The sequence below is a fragment of the Vidua chalybeata genome, chromosome 10 (genome assembly GCF_026979565.1).
Source record: "Vidua chalybeata isolate OUT-0048 chromosome 10, bVidCha1 merged haplotype, whole genome shotgun sequence".
NCBI classification, from domain to species: Eukaryota; Metazoa; Chordata; class Aves; order Passeriformes; family Viduidae; genus Vidua; species Vidua chalybeata.
The window spans coordinates 10,368,110-10,391,864 of record NC_071539.1 but is presented as its reverse complement, the minus strand read 5'-3'; the positions used below and the strand labels follow the sequence as shown (position 1 = coordinate 10,391,864).

General features: G+C 47.5%; 1 protein-coding gene across 2 annotated transcripts in view; it reads right to left on the bottom strand.

The window, feature by feature from the left end:
- LPP (LIM domain containing preferred translocation partner in lipoma) overlaps positions 1-22,813 on the bottom strand; it is a 322,183-nt gene extending 299,370 nt beyond the window's left edge. The window contains exon 1 of one of the 2 annotated variants that reach the window (XM_053951296.1): positions 22,681-22,813. The gene's annotated coding sequence lies outside the window, so the exon portion shown is untranslated. Of the gene's footprint in view, positions 1-20,831; positions 20,880-22,680 lie in introns of those variants that run through there. The other variant, XM_053951295.1, reaches the window with a different exon arrangement.
- Positions 22,814-23,755: the final 942 nt, after the last annotated feature.

The window sequence follows — 23,755 nt, the reverse complement described above, 5'->3', positions numbered from 1 at the left end:
CATCTGCAGCACACACTCCTTCCTGTCCCCATCAGCCCCTGGCCAGCATCCCGTCCCAGCCACATCCTGGTCACTCTAAAGCCCTGTCTCTGCCCATGACAAGCAAAAGCTTGAGAAAGCTCAGCAGAGAAAGCTTCTGCTATTTGCTGCTGTCACTATGGAAAAGCTCAGTTCAGACTTGTTTGTTGTACCTGTGCTGTTCATGATGGTGCATGTGAGCCCACAAATCTACAACAAACAAGGAGCAAAATGTGTTGGTGGCTCATGGTCCAAGCCCCTCTTCCCTGCCACACAATGAAATAGCTCCCTGCCCTTCCAGCACCCCTTATCCCCCATGCAATGCCTGAGGCTACAACAGCCAGGAGAGCGACAGGGCTTTTGCCTCTCCCTAGCAGAGGCACATGTCCACTGTGCCAACACCACAAGAGCACACTGGGCTTCATTCTGACCCAGCTCAGTCCCATGGTCCCTGCTCTAGCACCCAGCCCTGTTTCAACACAGGGATAGGCAGGTCTGAAAGTCCCCAGGACCATCAGAGCTCCCCTAAGGTGTTATGAGGACAAAACCAACTGGAAATTCCAATGGTCTCTCCCTCTCACTGCAGGGATGAAGATGAGTAACTGCAGAGGTTTATTGCTGATGAACTCAGCCAAAGAGCAATTTCTCTCCATTCATCAACGAGGAGACAAGAACAAGCAAATATTATGGTTGCGTATGTTTACTTTTCATTTAAAATGATGTAGAGTCACATACAATTTAGGTCCTTCCCACAGGCTCCTGGCAAAATGCCCTTCAGTTGTATCTGCAAAGGCAGAAGGCAACAACACTCCCCTCTAATTCCAACACTATTTCAGTTCAACTCACAACAGCCCCTCCAGAAGCTCCAGGTAAGACAATACTTCTTGGGACCCAACCTGGGTTTACAAAAATCTTGGTTCAGGATTGTCTCTCACCAGATTTAACTCACAAAACGTTTACAAGATCACTGATAGGATTTGGCCAGTTGAACTGCATCTTCCTGACTTTGCTTCCCACATCAGCTGTCCCTATCACCTCTGACTGGGTTCCTGCAGCAAGGTGAGCAGGACACCACATAGCCTCCTTGAGGCACCCAGCTGAAAACTTGCTGTGAAACCACCCTCTCAGCAGCAAGTGGGGCCCAGCACCCCATGGAGGCCCAGGATGGCACTCAGACACTCCATTCTGACAGCACATCCACAGATGAGCAGGACAGGGACAGCCTGATTGGTCACAGCAACACCCACCAGAGCCAGTCTATCACACTACTCCATTAAAGACAAAATTATCAGAAGCAGTTCATTCACTCACTGGCTGACAATAGTGATGCTGTATTACTGACAGTAAGAATCAATGTTTCTCAAGAAAAAAATGAATACGAACTTCACACACAAGTACAGAAAGCAACTTTTTCTGTTTGCAGATTTAAATCTAAAACCAGTAGTTTTAGAATGCCTGAATTTAAGCATCAGTCCTATGTTATGGCTTAAGTTTTCTTAGATTGTTCAGATTTTTCAGGTATGGACAGTGGAAAAACCTCTGCAAATTTCAAAGAGCAGAAGTCAGCACTCTCAGACAAACAGGCATCCCTAACATAACTCCACAGTGGCCTCGTAGAAATGGAAGTAACCAGACACCACAGTCCCTTTAAATAAAAAATCTACCTGTGAAAATGATTTCAGCTAATTACACTTCTCCCAGAACAGTCTGGTTTGAATGGCATCTGTTTTTCTGACTACTCAAAAGCTGCATTCACTTTTAATCTCCTTTACACTTGAAAGTGCTACCAATATTTAGAGTCTATTACTATTATTATATTTTAAATCACCATAGCTGTACTTGTTGAAGCCCAAGTGCAAACACCAGTGGAAGTGGGATAAAGCAGTCTCATGCTGGGATCCTTTGTTCCATTCTTTCATGAAGCAGATGGTTCAACGTGACAGCCACAAGGAAAATTGTCATTTTAACTGTTCCAGTCACCAATTTTAAAACACAGACAAGCTCTCAGCCAGTCACCCATCAGCACAAACTGACATGGGTCCCCCCCTTTGATTGGCAGGTGCACGAACAGTTCCCCAGATGCCAACCTCATTCAATCTGACCTTTTCACTTTAAATGAAAACCACTTAAAAGCCTGCCCTGTTCTGACATACGTCTTTTTAAGTCTTTCCTACTGTGTGCCAATATATGTGTTATTTGCTGGCCAAAGTTCCCAAACTCAGAAATCTCACATTATCTCCCTCCATTGCCAGAGCCCTGACCCTCAGGCACTCTGGCCATGCAAGCATTGAGGGAGCTGTCTGAGATCTCCACACTCTCACACATTGGAAAAAATCAGATTCCTTTCACACAAATCTCAATTTGGAGTCCAACTCTGACTTAAAATTCAGCTTACATGCATTGGTAGCTTTACACCTGAACACAGCTATACATAGACAGGTACTCATCTTTCTATGCTGGGACAGTGACACATGCAGGGTCTGGCCCTAACAGTTTTCTCTGTTAGCATCTGTGCTTCTCAGGTTTCATGGATTAAAATTAAACTGCTCGATTCAACAGTACACTGCTGAAGTTATCTAATAAAAGGATCACACAAGACAACAAAAGCTGGGGACACGTTTCCCCCGCTCAGCTGCCAGCACGGTACCTGCTCAGGGAGTCAACAACACAAACAGCCTGGTTGCTGCCTTTTGGGGTGTCAGATCCTGTGCTGGTGAAAAGCAGTGACTCTGTGAATGGTTTCAGTCTGCAAGGAAGCACACACACCTCCTAGATAGCACTCAGGACAGAGCTGCTTCCAATCCCACTACAACCCCATGTGTCAAAATTAGCTATAATGGTGCTTATCACTTCCGAGCTCCTGGTCCAGCCCTTGTCCTGGAGGAAAGCTGATCCTGACCACAGCCCAGAACGTCAGCTTGGGTGGGGAAAAAGAGCTCCCATAAGAGAGCAAACTCCCTGGAAGCCCCTATGTGCTGCAGGGTGCAGAGCCAGGTGCTAAAAGCATTGCCCCAGGGTCCTCCAGTAGTGCACAGCAGGCTTTGGGACCAAGATACATATTTTTGTCTTTGCTGTCCCACTTGATTTTCAGGTTTGTCCCAGTGTTCATTAAATGTGACTAAAACAAGAGGGGGAAAATAAGTTAGGAGAACAGGGGGAAAAGAGAACACTTCAGCACAGAAGGGATGACATCCAGCTGCCCCAGAGATTGCTGTATTATAGGAAATGAAAAGATCATTCAGAGCAGAAGAGCTCTAAACAGCAACTAAGGAAGCTGTGAGAAAGCCCTACCTACGGCATTCCAGCAGCCAGGAGCCACCCTGAGCTGCAGCCACTGGGTCACGATGGTCAGGAACCAACCCAAAAGCAGGACCAGCCTTGCTGCAGTACTGTTATTTTAAATGCCCAAGGACAGCTAGAAGAAAAGAGTGGCTAAGGAACAAGAGGAATCAGCATGTTTGTGCCAAAAAACCTGCAGGTCCCATGCTGGAGCAGCCTTTCAGCAGCTCCTGTCTCTGACAGCAGCACTGCCTGTGATTTACATGTCTGTAACTGACACCAGGATTGGATCCCTTATTTTCAAGCACAGATTACTGACCTCACACTGCTCACATTCCCTCAGTTTTCTGGAAGATTTTCAAAACAGCCTCAGTGAGTTTTATTTTCATTTTTCTTTTCCATCCACTGTTTGCTGTCTGCATTTCACTAAGCCTGGTCAGAGACATGCTGAGCAAGAGGGGGGACTTTCACTTTCTCACTCGAATGCACCCCAGCTTCTTAATCAAAGAAGGACGATTGATCATGCAGTATCAGAGCACCACAGACCCTGGGTTTCAAACAATGGAAAAAGTTTTTCAACCCAAAACATAAAAGATGCCATTCCCTCACTCCCCAAGAAATGGCCATCTTCCCCAGGCAGCACCAGCAGAACAGTGCCCTAATATACCTCTTGTGTTTAAGGTGCTCGGTCAAGAAAAACACACTGACAGTGCCCAGGAGCACAGGGAGCAGAGCAGTCCCCCAGGCAGGAGCCCAGCCCAGCATCTCCTGCAGCCCACTTTTAAGCTGAAATCTCCTAGGGAAGAGGTGGCACATGTTTGCTGTGCCCAATCTAAGGGGTTTATTGTAACATTTTATAACAAAGCATAATGTTCCTTTTACCATTTTAGTTTTACATGGCCAAAATTTGAAGGCAGAGAACACCTTCTCCCAGGCTTGCTCAGGTGCCACCACAATGAAACCCTTGACAGCATGGTAGGCTCTCTTATTGTGGTCCTTCAAGCCATTTAAAAGAAACTTTTAAAACTTGGAGCCTTCATGACCAGACAGTCTTCCCGTCCAAAGCTCACATTTTTGGTCAGATAATTTGAAAATAGCAACAAATAGCTGGCAGACAACTGGATTCCACACTCCTGTGCCCACGCGGTCAGACTCGGTATTTTTGAAAACATTATAATCCATGGAGATGTTTAAAAAAGCACAATCGACCAGGATCAGTAAATCTCTCTGGTTTAGAAATGTTTGCCCCTCCAAGCATTAACAATTTCTTTCGCCTTTATACCTTAATAGCAAAGATATTTAAGTCCAGGACTGGCCTGTCCCCATTTCAGACTTAAATACCTCCAGGTGGGATGAGCATGTATTAAAAAAAACAACAAAAAAAATCAAAACTTTCTCAGTGTTGCTGCCCCCCTTTCCAAACAGCAGAAGCACTGGGAGAGGCCAAAGAAGCTGGAGAGAAGCTGGGAGAGGCCAAAGAAGCTTATTCCTTCAAGAAAAAAAGGAAAAAGCTTGGATGGGGCAGAGAGACCCTGGTAAACACGGACATGTGGCAATCACCCAGCAGCAAGTGGAGAAGCCTCACCACTGACTGCACCTCATAAAAACATTTCTGTTTTCAACAAATATTTTTATCATCACAAACAGAATAATAGGAAAAAAAAACAAGGTGCTTTTTTTTTTCCTTACAAGAAATGAGTTGCAAGTTGACATTTCCCTCAGAAAGCTCCAATTTGAGAAAGGACCCATTTATTCCAAATATAGATAAAATTTCTGGAGCAATTCTGAGAAGCCGTAATACCTGCTCTTATTACATCTGAAAAGTAGAAGGGCCAGAGATACCTGTGGATGCATCTGCCTTCTGAACAAGAGAGTACCATTACTTCCATCACAGGTAGGGACTGAGACATGCAGAAGATACATTAAAAGGTTAGTTGGTTAGTAAAGGGTTGGTTCACTTCCTAAATTACCCTGACTTCAGCTGGAAGCCAGACTCCCGACTGAATTTGGCCCTTATGGCAAAGGAATAAGAAAAGAAACAAATAGTAGGGGCAGCACTTGAGGCTCTGCTTTATGCTTTTCCTCCATGTGATGGAGAAACTGGGCTCCTCCCAGAGAGTCCCCACTCCAGGGTAGGGATGGGAGGGACAATGGCAAAGGTGCTGCCCTTTACTTTGCTGTGGGTGACAACCTTCTGTGACCATCACACAGAGCCCTGGACCTTCACTGCAGACAAAACTGCTGCCCCTCTCCTTCCCCAAAGGACATCTGAACATCATCACCACCAGCCCTGCAGTGTGCAAACCCCAGCCTGACACTAATAACCAGAAAAAATGAGAATGAGAGGGTCTCCTGCACTCACAGCAGCACGACAAGGGGAAGGAAAAGCAGTCCCAATGCCCCAGCTCAGCAGAACCATGCACATGCTGTCCCACAGCACAGCTGCCAAACACCCATCTACCCAGCACAGCGACCTGGTGATCTGCCCGCAGGATGACACGCAGCTCCACGCACTTCCCCTACATGCCAGGGAAGGACTTGCTCCCTCAAAAGGTGACAGAGGTGGGGACAGCACACAGTTGCCTGGCACCAAGCCCTATACATGTTCCCATCCTGCAAGCTGGGACTTGGGCACAAGAAAAGGGAAGGTGGCAGAGCTTGGATACCCCTTCATGGCCTTGTGCACGAGAACCAGCACACACAGACTTCCATGAGAATTCTGTCCCACCAAAGGGGCTTAATTGTCTGTAAAAGGAGACTGTGATTTATCATTAAACTTTCCAGCACAGTAAGGCCAAGTATTATTACTTCTTTACTCTCCTTAAAATTAGATGATAAAAAGGATTTAGACCTTCCATTACATTGTACCTTGACCTGGAGAAGTAAATACACTGGACTTTCACTGCATTTCCTTTATTATTTGCCTAGAGCACCAACAATTACTATTACCTTGAACCTATATGATTTGGTTCACTTTGTCTGCATTCCCATTTCTCAGTGAAAAGAAGGAGGCTTATGGTTTGCAAAGTGGCAAAGTTAGCAATTGTACATCTCCCAGCAGCCTCACTGGAACTCACTGGGGCACACAAGGAGAGATCACACTTCTTCCCATGTACCTGATGGTTTCTCAACACAAAGTTTTCTTGGCTACTAATTTTCTGTGTTCTTCCAAGAGTTTGCCACGTGATATCCTCCAACCTGCTACACCTGAGCGCTGTATTCCGGAAGAGTTCAGATCTACTCATTCGAAACATTCGCTACAGAGTGTGATCGCAGCATCACACCAAAGGTACAAACCACTCGAGACCAGGAAAGGGCTCTTCAACCTTCTTCTGTCTCGCTGTGTGATTCACAGGAGCACCTAACAGCATAACACAACCATCACACCTGTCTTCACCTACTCCTACCCTACCATACTAAGCTTGTCAGCAGGAATTTTGTCAGCAGCATCTGAAGCCAGCATTTGTTACTGAGCCAAGTGTTTTTATTTTTTACTTGGTGATGGGGAAAAACAGAAGGGAACTGCATAAGCTTTTGGAGGCAAAGATCTCTCCAGGACTTGCCAGACAGTACTTTCAAAGACTGAATTGGCACAGCATCTAAGAAGTTGGCATCCAATGTGCAAGCAAGACCAGCTCCATGACAGCCATCAGCCAGGCTCAAGGAGCATTAGCGACTGTAGTCAGGAAAACAGAAGGCAGAGGAGGAGACAGAAATACTAATACTGCTCCTCTCACAAGAGGTACAGACATATGCCTGGTCACCACCCAAGAAGGAAACACAGAATAAAATGAGGGGGGACCTTCGTGATCAACTGCAACATCGTAGGTAGACATCAGTGGCCAAGCATAAGTCAAGACTGACCACACAGCAGTGTGTGAGATCCCATACTTGGCCTTCAGCCTAGGAACAGGAGACATGTGTGGGAGCAGTGTGGGAAGAGCTGGCAAGCAAAGGCTATGTCCTATCTGGGCTGTGAATCTGCACGGTGCACACAGGGGCTCACAGCAGCCTTGTAAAAGCCATTTGCCCATAGCTACCATATATATAGTTCCAACCCCCAGAAACACAGCTGACCTGATCACCAGGTCTTTATCAGCATTCAGAGAGACCACAGAAGGTCAAGAAAGCCATCACCCAGGAACAGAGGGCAAGTACAGCAAGCTCAAAGGGAACTTGACAGGCCAAAAATGACTGCAGTCACAGAGGACCGGGGAGAAGTTGCTCACGTCACCCTCTTTTTCTGAGGCGTTCAGAGGCAACAAAGCCTCTGACCTTTGATTAAACCACGCTACTCTCACAAGAGGGGGTGGCTTAGGGGCTCAGGAACTCAATAAGAAACTATTTATCTCAAGGTCATGGGTTCATACCCTCTTCAAGTTCTTTTTTCTTAGTCAATTAAAACAGGAGACTTGATCTGCATTAAAAAACCCGTTGCTAAGGGCACAGCCAGATACTGCCTCATCAAACAGGCAGATTAAGAAAGTAACAGCCCCTTTGCTGCTCCCTGCACATGCCACAGCAGAGCACAGCAATTTTGGAAATGCTCCCTGTATAAAGTCAATACAAGTCACTTTTGTACCCAGGGTTGAAAAGCAAAAGGGGGCATTGCAGATGAGAGGGCACAGCTGCCATCATCAGCCTCTACAACAGGTCAAACACATCCATTTCCAGAGCATTACGAATGGAGCTGACCCTGTCCCAGCCCCTGAACTTAGTCCTGAGAGATTCCTGCCCACCCCGGTACCATTCCTTTGAGAGGATGGATGTTCAGCCAGTGACTGCTGCCCAGCCAGCCATTCCTCCTACCCCAGCTGGTGCTCAGAGGCCCAAACCCCACCACTATGTAATGGTGAGGAGAAACAGAAGGCTGGAGACGTGCTTCTGCTTTTCACACACAGAGCAAACAGCAGTTGCAGAACTCAAGGCCCTGCTTCCAGGGAGCTCAGCCACTTTGGACTGGACATCTTTCAGCCCTCAACCCAGCAGTGCCATCAGCCAACCCTTCCCATTTGCACGGAAGGAGCACAAACACTTGCGTGGACACTCAGAACCAGATGAAAAAGGAGAAGACCCTCTGATCCCCTCCTGCTGCAGGTACAGTCCTGTCAAGGCAAAAGCTTGACAGAAGCAGAGACTAGGCAAACAGAAGGGAAAGGGGACATCTTCCACTGCAACAGCAGGCCCAACTCAACACATGAATCAAAGTTAATGTGTATCTGAAACCAATTACTTGCATAGATAGAAACTAAACTATCTAGAAACTGGGGTTCCTGGTAGTGAGCACACACATTCAAAACATTTTTGTACTTCTTGCTGGTTTTTAGCCCATAAAAAGCCAAGATAAAAACACACTCTGGCACACAGGATACATGCACTCACTTCTATCGCCTTTAACGGCTTCCAACCAAGAAAACACATCCTTGAACCCAAATATAATTATTAGCTGCATAACATTTTTAACAACCCTGTGCTTCTTCTATATTTATCCTTTGGTCCAACAGCAGATAAAGGATTCAAGCACAAATTCCCTGTGCACCAGGACAGAGCTGCTAACCCTGATGGGGCCCTCCCATGCATCAGGGCCAGTGCAAAGTAACACAGCACACAAGCAAGGGGTTTGGAAACAAATAGGAAGTCAGCATAGTTTTGCTCTGTTCACCAAAGATGGTAATTATTTTGGCAAAAAACTACGTACCCTTTTGGCTTTTAATTAGCAGCAAACCAAGTCCACTTGTCTCCTATGAACAAGAAACTATTAGGGGTTACGGATCCCAAACCAAGGTAAACAAATCTATACCAGTCCTTCACCCCCAGAATAACTTCTGATTGTCAAGCACAGTTACCAGGGGAATGAATAGCTTCTCCTGCAAGCTATTCACTCAATTAAACTAATGCAGACAAAAAGGCTGGGCAGCAGCCGCTGGCAGCACAGGCTAGAGTCAGATGCACACAACTCGGTGCAGCAAAGTGACTGCAGCACGTTCAGAGAAATGAGGGACAGGACAAGCAGCCCACAGCCCCTGTCATCACAGAAGACACCCAAGACTTGTCCTTGAGCTGCTGAATGGCAAAAACTGGTGGGGTCTGTGCCCTGAGGAGACTCCAGGAAGTTTTAACTACATGCAGGTATTCAGAGCCATCGTTTATATTTCATGGAGACTGATGAAGAACTGAGTGGGGAAACACCTAAGGAAAGTTCTTGATTTATTAGTAACCAGAACTATCCTACCGCTGCCCCAAGCACTTCACTTAGCAGCCTTATAATTACAATTCTGCCTATGCTAAAATCAGGACAGCCACCCAGCCAAAGAAGAAATAGAGGGCAGGAGAAATGAATATGATCCTCAGTCCTTCTTGAAGACTTCTTGAAACACAAACTGGAGAGTCCAGAGACAACTCCAGAATAAACTGCCACTTTCTTGTTCTCAAAGGTGTTAAAGCTTGCAACTAAATGCTGATAGCTGGGGAAAGAGAAGAACTCAAGTAAAGGATACAGTCCAACCAGGACTTCACACACATCCCCTACGGAGGTCGACAGATCAGCACATGGACAAAGGCAGGCAGCAAACAAAATCCACAGATCTCTCCTTTCAACTAGACTTTAACAAAGTGGGAGTGTATAAACATATTGCTAAATCCCATTCTCCCTCACAAACTAAAGGAAGTTGTGTCTTTGATGTCAATGGAAGCCCAGCCCTCACAGGCTGTGGCAGAGCAGCCTGAGGCAATGGCAGCAGGTGCCCTGCTGAGCTGAGCCCACACAGCCACCAACACACGCAGCTCCAATGGGATCTTCTAGCAGGTGTTACTGCAATCCTGGGCATCTCTCTAGCAAAGTGCAATGATATTTAACTTCCTTATGGGCTCTGGAAGCTGTCAAACATCTGTTGAGATTAGCTGGTTCATGTTTGAGAAGTGCACACAAACGCTAGCGTAAGGAAGTGGCTGGCCTATTTATGGATGGGAATGCTGGACCAAAACCCAAACCCACATGCTGTATTTGCACATACAGCTGTATCTCCCCTGACACATTTCACTGTTTTAGGATGGAGGCACGAGGTGTCCCCTAGAGCTTACAGCCTACTTCTGGTCGCTGGTAACTTCGGTGAGTCATACTGCTCCCCTCCTCCACTTCACCCCATCCAAATGCACAACTGACTTTTGCTAACAGGCTGGGCCAGCGCAGCTCTACCAGGAGCCCCCAGATGGGGGTTGCCCTTTTGCAGGGGAAAAAAATCACCTTCTGCCAAGCTCCATCCCACGCTCTGGGGTGCTGCAGATCACACTCAGCCCACAGACCTCCAGCAGGCTCCCAAACACCCAGCTGCAGCTGATCAGCCACCCAAATTCCTCGTGGCAAGGGACTTTACAAGTTTCGTGTTTCTCTTGGGTGTCCCTCCCTCACACAGAGGCCTTCTGTGAGTAAGGGCTGAGGAATGAGACAGCAAGTATGCACAGCTCACAAACTGCAGCAATAAACAGCCATGAGGGAGATGAACTCCCCAGGAAGGATGGTAAGAGCCCAAGTGGGTTCCAGATTGAACCATGCACATTTGTTATGGGGACAAAAGTGGCAATGGTTTGCAGTGGCAGAGTCACAGCAGCAGAATGTTCCCATGACCCAGAATTGCTTTGCACAAAGTCGCAAATCCTACATGTACAGCTCTGCTCTGTCAGAAGCTACTGCTTCCCTTTCCTCCACAGATTTTAATACTTATCAGGTCTTTTATCTTAGTCACATTCTGCTGACAAGCAGTTTTTACATCTTTTTGATCTTTGCTCATGATCAGTCACTATGTCTGCAAGTCAATCATTCTGCTCTTCTCTCATCACTCTTCATCTCCCAGGGCAGGACCTCCTCAGACCCAGACGTCACTTCGTGGGTGCAGCTTGTGCTCTGTGCTTGGCTTCACAAGAATTTGATGCACACTGTTTGCCAGACTCACAACTCTCTTCATGTAGCAAAACAAGTGCCAGGCGCAACCCTAGATACTACTGGTCAAATTTGGAGATATGGCCAGCACAAGAAAATATTGGCTATGGGATATGGACACAAAAAACAAAGGAAAAAAGGAGCCCACAATTATACCAATACCCAGAATTACTCATGTCTTTCATTAGATGGATAGGTCTTGTCTCTCTGGAGATCAAAAGCATCTGGAATCACTTTCATTCTACTTCAGGCAGAATTTGCACAACTAAAACACACAAAATACGTTCCCATCCTAGCAGGTGCCTCTACCAAGGGAGTTGAAACTAAATAAAATGAGCCAGTGACTTTCTGATAATACAGCTACCTTTGCACATCCAGCTCCACCCATGAAAGTGAGCACACCCTTAATCAGGCATGAATCAAATCACCTGAGACACAAGAAATTTATCAAGAGTTCTTGCAAAAACCCATCAGAGGTTGCTTGTGCCTCACTGCACTTCAAGGGACAGGGAACAGCCAACACAGGCAGACAGCTGCCCTGGAGCCAACAAAGCTGGAGCAGACCACTTTCACTTGGACTTCTGGCACTTACAGCATAACCCAAGACCTAACACACTACCTCAGGTGTGCAAATGAATACAGATGCCTATGGCATCCAGGGAAGCAGGGTGATGTGGATCTGAGTACAAGAGCTTAGAGTGGCCTGACCTCAGACAGGGTGGGGACAAGCAGCACAGATGATCACTGCAACACACTGGAGCAATCCTCTCTATCCTATCCCAGGGCAGAGCACAGAAAAGCAATACACCCAGCAGTGCAAAGGTGAGGTGATATCAAGCCACCTGCCCTGCATCCTCAGAGAAATTTGATACCCAGCTGCAGGAACAGTGCCCAAAACACACTGCCTGTAGGCTGTATGTGCGATGAGGGCATGGAGTAACTAACTTCATCCAGAATGACTTAAAAATGAACACACCCTGCAGGGATCCTCGTGCGTAGTAAGGCAACGAGCTCTGCTTTTGTAGCTCCTTCTCCCAGGCTACGATGCAGTCCTTAAAATTTTCTCAACTAACTTCCCCAGCCTCCACACACCCCAAGTTCACAGTTCTCCCACACAACAGAGCAAAACACGCCATGCCAAGCCAGGGAAGGAGGCACACAGGCACTCTGTGAGCTGCCATCCTTTCACCCAGACACTTCAAGGACCTGGGTGGGTGGAGTGCCTTAGAAAGACATGCTCATTTATATTGTTTTAAGTCCACCTGCTGCTCTGGCCACATTCCCAAACCTCAGGTGCAGAGGGAGACACTCAAAGAGGCACTACATGCCATGAGCCCCGTGCTAAATCCTGCAGCAATGCAGTGGTCCAAGGCATCATTCCTAACTTCCAAAATACGCTTCTGCCCCACAGTCCTTTACTTAATGCCACTGCTACAAGTCTGCACCACTCACAATAGGATCTCCTGCTCTGTATAAGGCTGACTCTTCACTGCAGTGAGGCATGCTACAGTAGGAAAGAAGCCTGACATCTCCCTGGTAACTTTAACCCTACTGCACTTCGTTTGTTCCCCATCCATCTGCCTTGGGAACAGGTTAGGATTTGGGTACAGGACAGTGCTAAAACACTTGCTTATCTTCAGGCACACAAGTAACTGCAGAGTTCAGCTGGATTACTCATACACTTGAATTTCAAACTTACTATGCAGAAGGTTCACCAAGACCTCCTTAAATGGCAAAAGATGCAATGTCGTGTTTTCCCAGCTCAGCTCTGCATCCCAAGGAACTCGAAAAAGAAATGGATTCTCTGAAAAAGCACCAAAGTGAAACTGTGCTAAGGAAGGCATAATTCTCATTCTCCAAAAAAATAGCCTGCAGGATCAGAAGTAATGAATGAGCTTTAAAAGAAGCTTCAACTGAAGCTTTAAAAGAAGCTTCAACCCTGAAAAATGTTAGTCACACTGTACATGGTAAAACAAGTCACTGAGGAAGCATCTAGCAGATGATGTAAAGTCCTCATTGCTTCTACTCCTTGAAAGATGTTTTTACACATAAATATCCCCTGGACCTTAACCATCTCTGTGGCTCATTTCTGGACCTCCTCACCACCACATTTCAGTTCCAACAGTATTAAGCTGCTCTAGCCTCCAAATGCCAGAGGCAAAGACCAGCTTCCACACTAAGCTAGGTAAGCTAGGTATTTTAATACTCATGCAACATAAGTACAGGCTTTGCCCCCACTCAAAGATAATGATGATAATGCATAAGAGGCAGGTACAGCAGGAAATATGGGAAAAGATAAGCATAAGTGCAAGGAACAGTTCAGAGTAATCTCTGGAGCTGAGCAGAAAGGATGTTAACTTCAGTCTGTAGTTACAAACAATTCTTCCCAACCATTTCTTTGCTTTATTATCAGTTATGACTGCACGCTTAAGAGAACAACCTTTGTCTAACTCCTTTTTACTCCATGATTTCAGTGTCAAGAGTGATGTGAGACAGCTAGTTTCATGCCTCTCCAAGCCTCAGTGTCCCACCAGTAAAATGGCAAGAATAATTTTCCTTCACATTGGGAAGGCACTACAAAAATAGTTCCTCCAAGTTCCGAAGTGCTCCAATGAAAGAGCAAAGAGTGCTCCAGAAAAGCACAAAAGAAAATTAATAACTCTGCATTCTGTCTCAAATTTGAACAGTACATGGTAAACAAGGCCTGGGGACACACACTGCACAAAGAGAAAAGCAACTGAATAAGATGCTCATTAAGCATCACCTTCCACTCTGGACACAAAGAGTAGGTGCTCTGGCAATTAAGTGGCTATATCATAAAGCCTGATTGCAGGGGAAGCTGAAATTAAGGTTTTAATGACCTTCATTCTGGCATTTCATAGCTTTGGAGCATTTGGACTTTGTTGAAAGAATGGTGTTTAAGTTGCAAAGTTCACAGCATGCAAACAACTACAGGTTTGCAACGTGGCTGCCACAATCACTATCCATTTTTTTCTAGGGATATCCAGATTATAGGCTTGTCTTGGCCACACTAATACCTTGAGGTATCTCTCAAGATTTGCCCAAACCCACGATAAGCAAATCAAGATTTATCTCAAACAACAAGGTGTGTCAAATCCAAGCCAGCCGATGTCCTTCAGCAAAGAGCTTGAACAGGAACTTCACTGACACCCAGGCTAGTGAGGCAGTGATGATGCAGCAGCTGGAGCTACAACCACTTATCAGCTGCTAATTCAATCACTCTCTCAGCCCAGACTCTGCTGCCTGCTCTATCTGGGAGACTCCTTGCTTTCATTCATGCCTAAGTGGAGTAATTCAAATCTGTTAAGGTGAGGTAATAAACTGCTGAAACAGAGATCTCCTTAGGGTACGTGCACACAGCACGTTAAAAATGCACATTACTGACACAGAAACCACCCCAGCTGGAGGACAACCACCACAGCCACTGCAGCAGGACCACCCACAAGTCACCTGTAACAACACCCCAACATTCTCCGTCCAAAAAGCAAACCTCACCAACCTGAATTCCATGCAGCAGCCACACCACTGAAAAAGCCCTACAGGAGGTACTTAAACATAACATAACAGAGCCAAGTTTAAGGGAAGGTTTAAAACTGGACCATTTCTAGCCCACCACAAAGTGCAATCCTACCCAACCCATGGGGCTCCACAAGATCCCTTTTCAAGGCCTGTGGGGCAACCTGTCAATTAAGTCTCCTCTATCCCACCTGCCTTTGCCCAGATGTCTGGGCTGGTCTCACAGCTGAGCAGATAGGTCCTGGTTCCTTGGCAGTATTCCAGCCCCCAGCCCCACAGCCCTGATATAGGCTCCCCATGTGAGAAGAGATCAGGAGCAGAGGGAGAATAGAAGAGAACAGAAGATGACTCCTGCTCCCCACAATGAGATCAAATGGCCCAAAAAAAAAAAAGAGAGAGTAGTTACAAATTGATGCATAAACAAGACCTGACTGTGCAATTCAGAGCTAACAGGGCAGTTTACTAAATGTTAATTAAATCCTTAGTGTCTGTTACTCCAGTCATGGAGATCAACTTATTTTTAAATTAAATAAGCAGTAAATGCTTAGATGAACTTCTATTAAATTTCACCCAGTGAGCGAAGTATGTGGGGCTTTTAATAGACATTAAACAAGATAGTTATGGCAAGTTAGCTGATACTTTATTACCTAAAGATAATGGCCATATTAAATCTCAACTAACTATTCCACTGGCAGCACAATCATCCAAGATTTGGCAGAAGTTTTCCTGCTTTGAAGCATCACTGAGCAGCAGGAGCAAGGGGAGGAAGGCAGCCAGGAGCTGAATGGCACCTACTTAGAGGATGCTCATGTGCAAAAACTCTAAGGCACAAGACAGGACCTCTCCCAGCCAGATCTGCAAACCCCAAGGAGGGCTGATGGGCTATTACCCAGCAACAAAACTGGAATAAGCCAGAGACTCTCTTGCATCCCTCCCTGCCCCCAAACCAACCTAAGTAATTTATGGGTTTGCTGAGGAATCACAGTATTCCAAGGTTCCCTTATGCCATCAAGGGCAACAGAAAACATTCTAACAGCCTGCAATGCTCACAAGCTTACAATATTGTCTAAGAAAAGGTTATCAGCAGCCCACAACTCCACCGATGTTTGTTTTCCTTCCCTGAGCATATTGTGATAGTTTGGGAGTTCTTCTGACTCACACGTGTGTGTCACTGTCACCCACAGATCCCAACAACAGATACTGACAGTCTAAAATGACAGAGACTTGCTGACAGTGACTTAAAAAATTATCATTTCTGTGCCAGCTCTTGCAGTTGCTCAGAACCTGATCGAAACCAGCTCTTGGAGATCAAAACAGAATCTCCACTGAGTTGTCTCTACCGATAACCTTAATTGCAATGATTAAGTGTGAGTAACGGGTTTTAGTTTTTTTCAAGTTTGGACTGGAAAACATCACCAGCTCTACATGGCCTGCCATGCCCAGGAGCAGGATTAATGAAAAGAACCAACCCTGTTAAACTCTGCTTCTCAGGAAGACATAAGCTCTCAAAACCTTTAATGTTTTGTGGGGTTTTTTCTGGTCTGTGGTTTTCGGTTTGATTTGTTGTTTTCTTTTTTCTGTTTGTTTCTATTTTGCAAAACAAAGAGCTTCCTAAATCAGAAAGAGGAAAACGCTAAGCTCTTCAAACTTTACTGATTCTCTCCTCCAATGCACACATGGACACCAAATACAAGATCTTCCCTCCATTCCCTACTCTGGAACCCTTGTTTGTAAAGTTATTTAAAGTATTTTCCTATGTATAACCCACACTCTTTAAAGGCATTGTTCCTTGTGAATTTGTTCATCAGATAACCCACATCCTTTCATAATTTATGGTTTTCATCTCCTTTGCTCCTTCCTCCTCTGCTCTGGCTGCAATTGCAGTAAGCTCTCTAGCTTTTCACAGAACTACGCTGATACGAGAGCAAAGGGAGATGAAGCTACTGGGGTGAAAGACTGGCTGTGGAGGACCTTGTCTTGCAGACAGGAGCATTACTGTCACACTCACATGTGCACACAGCAAACACAAATGCTGAATCACAGACTTCTGCTGGGTCACACGGACTTTGTATTCATCTTACATTCCTGAAGGTTTCTCTCCATCAAAAACGAAGTACCTAAAAAGCACACACATATCTAAAGAATCATAGAATATCCCTATTTGGAAGGGACCTACTCTTGGCCAGTGTATATTTCTTCATTATCCTGATGCCATCTTTAAAACCTCTCCATATATTCACAGGGACTTAGCTCCACCTTAGTAGGGCTGCCACAGAGCGCACCAGAGCCTGGACAATCAGTTAAAGGTGAAATCCAGCATCTGGGGCCAGCCAGAGCACAGTGTGCAAGTGTTTCTCAAAGCCATGTCAGGGAGAGAAGAGCTTCGTAGGAGAAAGGCAGAGCTGTGTGGGTCAGGCTTTCAGAAGCTCGAGGAGCAGCAAAATGCCACTGAGAATGGATTGTTCACACAACCATGATAGGCAGAGCAATAGAGAAACCACTGTGGGCACCCTGAGGGTATTTGTTTCCACAGGCACAAAGAAACTGTGCTCTTGGAACAATTTGTCATCCACCCAAGCTACTGCTTTTCTCTATCTGTGTCTATCTAGTGTCAGCCAGAGATGCTTCATGGAAACCTACATGAAACTGTTTATTCTTTCCAATTAGATGTTTATGATACAAGGGGCACCACTACGGGCTGTCACAACTCCCAGTGCACCTGACAGTCACACAGCCATCCCAACTTCTTTTCAGATTTTGCTAAACTCTTGCTCTCAGCAACATTCTGCATGATAAATGCCACCATTAGTTACACTGAAAAGCACTTAACTCTCTTCATTTTGAATCCACCATTTTCACCTTGGTTTTCATTTTTACAAAGGAACAGACATCCCTTTTCCACAGCACTCACTGTTTCTCTGACACCTTTCTAACATGTGTCCTTTTAATAGGAGTGATCCCATGCTGCTTGTAAAACCCTCAAGTTTCCAGCTCCCAGCCATTCTTACTACCCTCTCCAAAACCGTATACACAAAATTTGACTGATCACAAGAGTATTCCGTAAGTTTTATAGTAAGGCAGGTGGACACAAGTGATTTTAACAAACAAGGCAACAGCCAGGCTTCAAAACAGGTGTCTCCACTCTGAGCATGAACCCCCACACCATAATTCTTACTAGGAGTTATAATTAAAAATACATACTGATGATAATATATGTAAAAGTAGTCCAGCTCCCCTGAAACTGCAACCAACACTATTAGGCAGCTTGCAAAACTCACTAGTCCAGCTCTGGAGCTTCACCCCTGACTATCCTTGAAAAACAAGTGCTTTAGCAAGGGATACACACCTGAATCTGCCATTACACTGCTTGAAAGCTTGAATTACATTGCACCAGTTCCTCGTTGTGCCCATTACTTCGCTAATGCAGCACAGCTGAAGGTGCTTCTCAGCAGAATCCAACTTGGAAATACAATGGGCTCTGCAAATTTCCAGGACACGAGACAGGTAAACTAACAACAATTCCCAAGATCTGAATATCACTTCTGACTTGCCAGTGTAGAGCCAGGCTTTTGCCCATTTTTCCTGGTTTCACAACTGCACGTCACAAACATCATTCAGTACTTCTATTGCCTAAAGCTGGGTGGCTTTCCACCAAATACGAATAAGAGAAAGGATTCACAGAGCTGGAACCCACACTGAGACAGGTATGCTCACCAGCATCCTGCCCTGACATCCTGGCTGATCTCCAAAGATGTTCCAAGGTAAAAATCTCACCTCTGTGCAACAGGAATTGGAGTTTCTCTTCCAGCTCGATACCAGCATCTCTGCCCCACCAGTACCAACCACACCAGGCAATCAGGGCTGGCAAGACAGAGTCAGCTGTACAGTGAGAAAAGCAGTAATTCTCATTCACCCAGGCACCATGGAGACTGAACATCAGCAATTCAGAGCAGCTTGGGGCTGCACCTAAAGAAACTTTAATGAGACAATTCTAGCTTTATTTTCCTGGACATGTCTTTCATTTCCACCCAGGAGCTTACCCAGAAAGCAAACAAGGGCTGCATGCCACCGACCAGGACTGATGGCAACATGGGACACACACAGCCAATGTCCCACAGCCACACCACACACAGGGTGGGAGTGACGTTTGGGAAGCAGGCATCTCTCTACAGGACCATTACTGATGGCAACTTACTGCTGCTGCTCTGCTGGACCCAGGTGTCCCTGATCTAGCTTCTTTTTTCACACAAGCTGGGCCAGGTGGAAAAAGAAAACCTGAATAAAGCAATTAGAGGAAAACCATCTATGGAACAACCATAACAGGCCTGAAGGGCCCATTAGCAGCACCTGCATCAAAACAAAGTTAAAGGCAGGATTTGACAGAGGCTTGATGACAGGTGGATCTGTGGACACCACCCACACCATGAGCTGCTAATAGCCCATCCCGCAGGGAAAAACCCTCCAACAAAGTCTAAATAATTGAAATAGGGGAATAACACAGCTAATAAATTTAAGAGCAATAGGCTGTAAGGTCATAGGGTGGGTAGAGTGAGACAGACCAAGCCAACAGAGAAAAATTTTCAACAATAAATCTTTATCCACAGACACACATATTTCCCAAGGGAAATCACAGAGTATTATTTAGCCTTCTGTGGGCCAATCCTGCTTCAGAAACGGTGGGGATAATTAGAAAGTCCCCACATCCCTAAACTGTCCTGCTGCAAAGCAGGCTGAACTACGCCCAGGACAGCAGCCAACATTTTTCAGCAAGAACACAGCCACGTTATTAACATAGAGATGAAATGCTGTGTTCTCTTCTCCAGCTTTGCATGTTCCCATACTTTCCTAATATCCCATTTCGCTAACTGCTTGGTGAGCCAGCACCTGCTGTATCACCCAGCTCCCAGGCACTCTTCACTCTCTCAGCTCTTACCCCAGAAACCATTCCTGGAATGTACAAGCACAAACTCTACAGGTAAGTAAGTTCATGGAAGCAAAGAAATCCTGGAATGTGTCCAAAAACACTTGTGGCTTCTACGTGAGACCTTCCTTTTTTGCATGGGTCAAAACCCCTTTGTGCAGAGGGACCAAGGTATTGCAGATGTGCAGGGAGACACATCAGCAGGTTTTATGGCTCCTGCAAGCTCCTTAAACTTTTGTGTACCAATTACCTAGCTAAACAGAAAGAAACAGACAGGAAACTAACCCAAGAACAACACAACTGGGCTAAAAAGTCAATTCTTGCAGGTGTAGGAAAAAAGAAACAAACAAAATATACTCAAAACAAAGCAGGAGAACCCAACTCTCGTTTGTTTCACCGGCAGGGCCAAGCTGCACCTCGAGGTACAGGCGGCAGAGCAATTAGGCAGGAGTTGCTTCATCAACGTCTCCTCGGGAGCACTGCCGGCTTCCCAGCACAGCCCCGGGGCGCGGGGAGTGCTCCTGAGCAATGGCAGGAGTAAGGTTTGCCTATTCAACAGAGCAGAGCAAGAAAGGGGGAGGGAAAAAAAAAAAAAAAACCAAAAAAAAACTTATACTAAAAAAAAAAGCCGTGGATGACGTCAGGGTGTGGGAAACTTCTCCGTCCTTACCTGGTGGGGAAGGCAGGGCCTCCCCCGGCATATAAAAAGCTGCCGGAGCTTTACTCAACTTATTATTTACTACGAGCCGCGGCCGGGGGTCGGCGGGCGGCGGGGCGGGGCTGCGGCAGCCCCCGCCCGGGCCAGGTGCACCTGCGGCACCGGCCCGCCCGCCCGGGGGGCCCGGCCCGGCCCGCCGACACCGGCCGGGAGCCGAGCAGCGGGGCCACCCAGGCAGCGGGGAAGCTCCCCCTGCCCCGGGCCCGGCGCCGCCCCCGCCCCGCGGCCGAGCCCGCAGCGCACCGGGCCGGCCCCTCCGGCGGCCGCGGCGCCCCGGGCGGAGGGAGGAGCCAGGGCGGCCCCCCCGGGCGGCCGGCAGCGCTCCCCGCCCCGGCCGGGGGCTCCAGCTGTGGCACAGCTGCCTCGGCGGGCGGACGGGGGTGGGGGGGAGGAAGGGGGCAAGTTATTATGTGCAACAATACCTCGGGGGAGGAGGCAGCGGAGGCGAGCGCGGCGGCGGCGGCGGGAGGAGGTGGCGAGGGGCGGGCCGGGGGCGGCACCGGGACCGCCCCCCGGGGCCGCCCCGCACCGCCCGCCCCCGGCCCCGCCGCCGGCCCCTTCCTTCCGCCCGGCGGCCCCTTCCGCGCCCCTGCCCCGCGGCGTGCCCCGGGCGGCTCCTCCCGCGCTCCCGGCTCGGGTACCCCCGCGCCGCTCCCGCCGCGTGCCCCGGGCAGCCCCTCCCGCGCTCCGCCCCGCACATCCCTCCCTCCCTCCGGTCCGTCAGCCTCCCCGCATCCCCCCGGCCGCGGCGCTCCCGCCTCCCGCATCCCTCCGTCCGCGCCCCCTCTCCCGGCCCTTACCTCCCCTGGGGCGCAGGGAGGGGCGGCCGGCGGCCCCGAGCTCGGCGGGACAGCCCCGAAAGAAAAAGCGAAAGCGGCGGCCGCTGCCTCCCGCTCTGCCGGGCTGCCGCGCTCTGCCCGCGGCTGACGTCAAGGGCCCAAATTCCTGCCTTTCCCTGCAGGCAGATTTGTCCATGTAAGGGCTGGGGCCGGGGCCGGGGCCGGGACGGCCGCACGGCGGGAGGGGGCTGCGCTTCGCCGCGGCTGGGGCGGGGGCGGGCGGCAGCGGCTCCCGGTACCTGGGCGCGGGGGAACGGGGATGGAGGCGGCCCCGACCCTGTGAGCATCACCTTCCTGCTCTGCATCCCGGAGCCAGAGGAGCCGTAGGCCCAGGAATGCACCCTGTGCCTTGCAGGATCCAACTTTTCATAGGGAAGTTTTGTCCAGGGCTCCTTTTGATTCTTTGGGAGCTTCTCCAACCAACTTTTAATCTGCTTTTCCCCAGTTGGGGCAAAGAACAAGGTGAGGGGAGGTAAAAAAGGTGCAGGGAGTTCTAAAGGAGCTGCCTGTTCATAGATTCAAAACAAGACTTGTCGCGAATACTAAGGAGAGGGGGAGGGAAACTATTTTCTGATTGCTTTCTGTTTGATTGTTTTGTGGCTATTTCTAAGGACTGCAATTATAATAAATTGGGATGTTGAGTGTGATTGTTTTTATAATGGAATGTTACCCTTTAAGTAGCTGTTGGGTATCTGCATCTGCCCTGAAGAGAACGGGAAGACAGAAGGGCTACATTGTGTTCAGGCTGTGGAGGGGAGCCTTGCCGAACCTTACTCATTTGGAAAGAGATTTCTGGATGAGTTTGTAGGCATTTCAAATGTATTTCATTTTTAAAATAAAGGGCTCTGGTGTGTTCTTTCAAGAAGATGTTTGCATCTTATCCCATTACCAGCTTTAATGTCCACAGTCAGTGCTTGACAGCCCCAGGAAGGCAAGATTGCTCATTTGGACACAAAAAAAAGGACAGTCAGTGCCTAAAATACTTAAGCTGCAGCAGAGAATTGTGATTCAACCTCTCTCCACCTTCCCTGGCTGCCAAAACCAGTGTACTTCCCAATCAGAGACCCCAAGAGATTTCACCTCACCCTGGCAGACCCCTTAGAAGGGAAAGCATGGCATTTCCCAAATTTAGTCCTCAGTGCAACCCCCCCCCCCCGGGTTGATTTGATGTCTCGTGCTGGCCCTGTGTACCAGGGGTGTTAAATTCCCCCCAGGAACAGAGGCCTGCCAGGACCAGATTGTCTCCTTAGAAGCACTGCAGCTAAATCTGCATGAGCAGTCCTGGCTGCAGGTGTTTTCTAAGCATTAGGACTATGACTAGAAATACCCCAGCCTTGTCCTAGCCGCCTACCTGGTGTTTAAACCCTGCTGAGATCCTAAACCAAAGCTGAACAGCACATGAGTCACCAGGGCCCAGTGCCATGGGTGTTACCTAGAGAGCCAGCAGTGCTCTGTGAACATGACCTCTTGTGAAAGACATGGGCACGGCTGATTTCCAGATGGAAGAGACTGTAGCACCAGCTCAAGCTGAGCAGCCAAAGCCTTTGCCTGAGGCTCTGTACACCCAGGTTCAGATCCCTCCTGCAGAACCTACAGTTCACCTGTCTCCTTCCAGCTGAGTGCTGGGTTGTGAGCTCGTGCTCCTGCATTGCACCCCGAGGATAAGTCACAATGGGATTTTCTTCCACCAGGAGCAGGTGGTCATAACCAGGGGTTTCCTGGCACCCCTGTCTGTCAGTCTCAGCATGGTGGAGCTCTTGACGGTAGAGATAGACACAGGAACTGTTGCCTGTTTTGGTTTTCTTCAAGTTTTCTTGCAGAGCTGCAACAGTCCTTGTGTTGTGTCAACTGGTATCTAGGGGAAGTATATGAACACTAAAAAAACCCCTTTGGCCCAAGATGAGAGACAACTGTTCTTCATTTAGTATTTCAGACAAAACCAGTGGTCAAATATTTTCCTGGTCCCATATCCAACAATTATTGCTTCTTTATCCATCAAGCTTATGAAATTTTCCAGTGCTGTTAACAGAAGATAGAATACTGTGCCCATCCATAGCAGCGTCCTTTAAATGATCCCAAAAGTTTTAAGCTTTGAGCCTCCAGAGCTTGAGATAGTAACTATTACTACCTCCATTTTGCTGGTAGATGAACTGTGACTAATCCTCTGCAGCACAGCAGCAGAAGTTTGATTTGCAGCCCATTACCCTTGTGACATGCTGCCCAGAATGGTCACTGCCTTGTCAAACACAGCATGAATTTTCTGGGTTTTTTTCAGTTTCCTATCATGACCAATATCATACACTTTGGAAATGAAAGTAGAAAATTCAAGGTGTTGAACCTGGCTGTGAAAATCTGCTCTTTGCCTGGAAAGAATCAAAAACACTGGCAAACATACAATCATTCCTTTGGTAATATCTACCGCACCCTGCACCATAGCAGCAAAATGAATTAAACAGCAAAAGACTGAAATGCCTGACATTGCATAGGCCAGTCAGGAGGCAGGAATA